Here is a 3,365-nt window from a genome sequence, read left to right on the forward strand (position 1 = left end):
ATATACCTACCACGATCGACGATTACTTGGGCTCTAAGGATGGTTGCGGAGTTGGTGGAGTTAAATTACAGTTATTAATCTCTGTACATATGGCGTCGAGTCGACTCACTAGCGACTCAGTGTTAACTCACGAGCTTAGTTGGTAGATGACAAAGCAAAGTTACCTCCTAAAAAGGGTGAAAGACACATTTTAAAACAGTAAAACACAAGTACGTTCCCCTTAAAAGCAAAAAAAATCACAATAGACTTTATAAACTAATATACCAAACATTGTTGGACTATAGTGACAATTACCATTTATTTATTTGAGCGTCTTTAGTCATGTAACTTTTATAGGTAGATAAGTGTATCCTAACCTCACTTGTCCGACCTGTTGTGCGCTAGACAAATGATTTCACACTAACCCGAGAATTATTTGTGGGTTGTCACCCTACACCATTAATGAATCACTAGGTCACAAAATTAATTTTATATGAATCTACGTCCTAAATATTTTTTAAGAGAATCAATTTCAGTATAAAAATAGTTATTTATTTTACTATATTTTAATTATTTTTATAAAACTTTTATATCTTTAGTTTTAATAAGATGCTTTTGTTTAACTATATTTGTTACCATTTTTATGTAATATAATTTTTTTTATTTAATTTCTTAAAAAGGAAGAGAGGGTGTTAGATAATAGATTGATTGATTCTCAAAAGACAATTAATGAGAACATATAGAGAATACCTAAAGCGTAATGGCTAAACCCTAACGGGCTTGGGCCTAAACCCTAATCACTAACACCCACCCACAGTTTAATCGGATGGAGACGATTAAACTGGAAAAATAAACAAAAGAAGAAAACATAAAAAATAGATGAAGATAGCAACATCGGCGGTGGTAGAGGTTTAACAATGGCGATTCATATCGACTACTCACCGGAGAAGAAGAGAGAAGAAGTCGCAACCATAGGTGATTCTGTTGTAGAAAATGAGAAGATTGGCGATGGCAGCAATGATCATGCAACCAGCGACAGCAGAGGAGTCCGGAGAAAGGCAACGAGAAAGAAAGAGAGCTCGAGCTGCAGCAGATGAAGCCAAGTCCGGAAATATCGACAACTGCAATGTTGATAGAGAAAAAAACAACTAGAGATCAGAGGTTGTCCGGCGATGAAGGTGTCATCGAAGGGAGGCAAGAACAACATCATAAAGGGTTGAATCTGAAAAGAGATCTGAAGAAGTGATCAGCCAAAGTGGAGGCAGAAGGCTCAGAGGCAGAGGCAGAGGCAGGGGTCATCTGAGGAGGATGTAGAAGTAGACGAGCCATTGGAAGAAACTAATGAAAGAGCTCAAGTTTGGTGCTGATGGTTGTTTTGTTATTTAGGCGGAAAATATAAGAAGAGAAATATATATATAGAACATAATGAAGGCACCTCCGACGACTATTAGAGAATGTCGGCGAAAGTGGAGAAAGTAGAAGTAGACGAGGCAGTGGAAGAAAATGATGAAAGAGCTCAAGTTTGGTGTCGGTGGTTGTTTTGCTATTTAGGGGGAAAAGAGAAGAAAATAAAAATATATGGAACATAATGAAGGCATCTCTGATAACTATTAGAGAAGGTCGTCGGAAGTGAATGCAATGGTTGTGGTTTGTGGTCAACAATAAGTTTTAATGTAGAGCTCTAATACCATGTTAAATAATTGATTGATTGATTCTCAAAAGACAATTACATAAAAATATATAGAAAATAGTTAAAGTCTAATGACTAAACTCTAAAGGACTTTGTCCTAAACCCTAATCACTAACGTAGAGAAGGAAAGTGACTATTTCATAAAATAATATCGTGAAGAAAAAAATATGAAAAAAATTGATATATTAAAAAAATGAGGAGTATGATATCACAACTTTAACAATGATCGAATTTACAATTCCTAAAGGTATAAACTTAGGTTCCCTATATCCTAAGCACAATATATTTCGTCCATGAAATTTAATAAATTAAACGCCATTATTTTAATCTTTATTTGCTTTGTAAAATAAAATATAACTATATGATAACTGTTTTCATCCCATTTTGACATAAAAATAAAGCGGTTTAAAACTTGTAGGACCAATCGTTGACATCGCTCCATGGTCACGGGACGACTCCAGTTTGTTGGTTACACATCATATTTTGTCCTCACGGAATAGTTATGTGAAGGTGATAACACCTTTTTTTCAATATGAATTATTTGGAATAGTTATGTGAAGGTGATAACACCTTGTTTTCAATATGAATTATTGTTATTATAATGAAATTTTTTATTAAAAATATATATAAGATATAAATTATACAAAATAGAAATTATAAGTATTTTATAATTTCTTCAACACAAATTGTGATGTCGTAGTTGGTATCGTCCGCGACGTATTTGCTTTTCTTTTGTTTGAAGTATTTGTTATCTTGTGTTTTCCTCGTTTTGAGAGTTCGATGTTTCTATTTCGTCTGGATATAAATGAATTTAAGAATAGTTTAACAGTTTAAATAAGATATAAATGAATTTAATAATAGTTTAACATTAGATTATATATATATATATATATATATATATATATATATATATATATATATATATATATATATATATATATATATATATATATATATATGTTCAGGTTTATTTGAGACCATTCTAATTTTGTGAAACCGTGAGACCAAATCTAAAAATAATTTTAAAATGCAAAATAAATGGAAAAATCCAAAAATTCTTTTTTTAAATATTATTTTCGGAACTTGAATTAACTAAAAAAATATTTAAAAAATATTAAAAAAATATAAAAAAATAAAAAAAATTCCGTTTTTTTTTTTTTTTGAAAAATACGTGAAATATTCTAAATAGAATATTACACTGACATATTCTAAAAAATAATTTTAAAATGCAAAATAAATGGAAAAATCTAAAAATTCTTTTTTTAAATATTATTTTCGGAACTTGAATTAACTAAAAAAAATAAAAAAATAAAAAAAATCTATTTTTTTTGAAAAATACGTGAAATATTCTAAATAGAATATTACACTCTACATATTCTAAAAATAATTCTAAAATGCAAAATAAATGGAAAAATAAAAAAAAAATTAAAATATTATTTTCAGAAATGAATTAACTAAAAAAAATAAAAATAAAATAAAAAAAATGCGTCTCACGGTCTCAAAAAATATAAGTGGTCTCAAATGAACCTAACCCTATATATATATATATATATATATATATATATATATATATATATATATATATATATATATATATATATATATATATATATATATATAGGTGGGTTCAATTGAGAAAAATAAAAAAGGTTGAGAATATGATAATATTCTAAACCACTCATTTAATCAAAGCATA

Source organism: Lactuca saligna, chromosome 7 (assembly GCF_052625555.1).
Source record: "Lactuca saligna cultivar CGN05327 chromosome 7, ASM5262555v1, whole genome shotgun sequence".
NCBI lineage: Eukaryota > Viridiplantae > Streptophyta > Magnoliopsida > Asterales > Asteraceae > Lactuca > Lactuca saligna.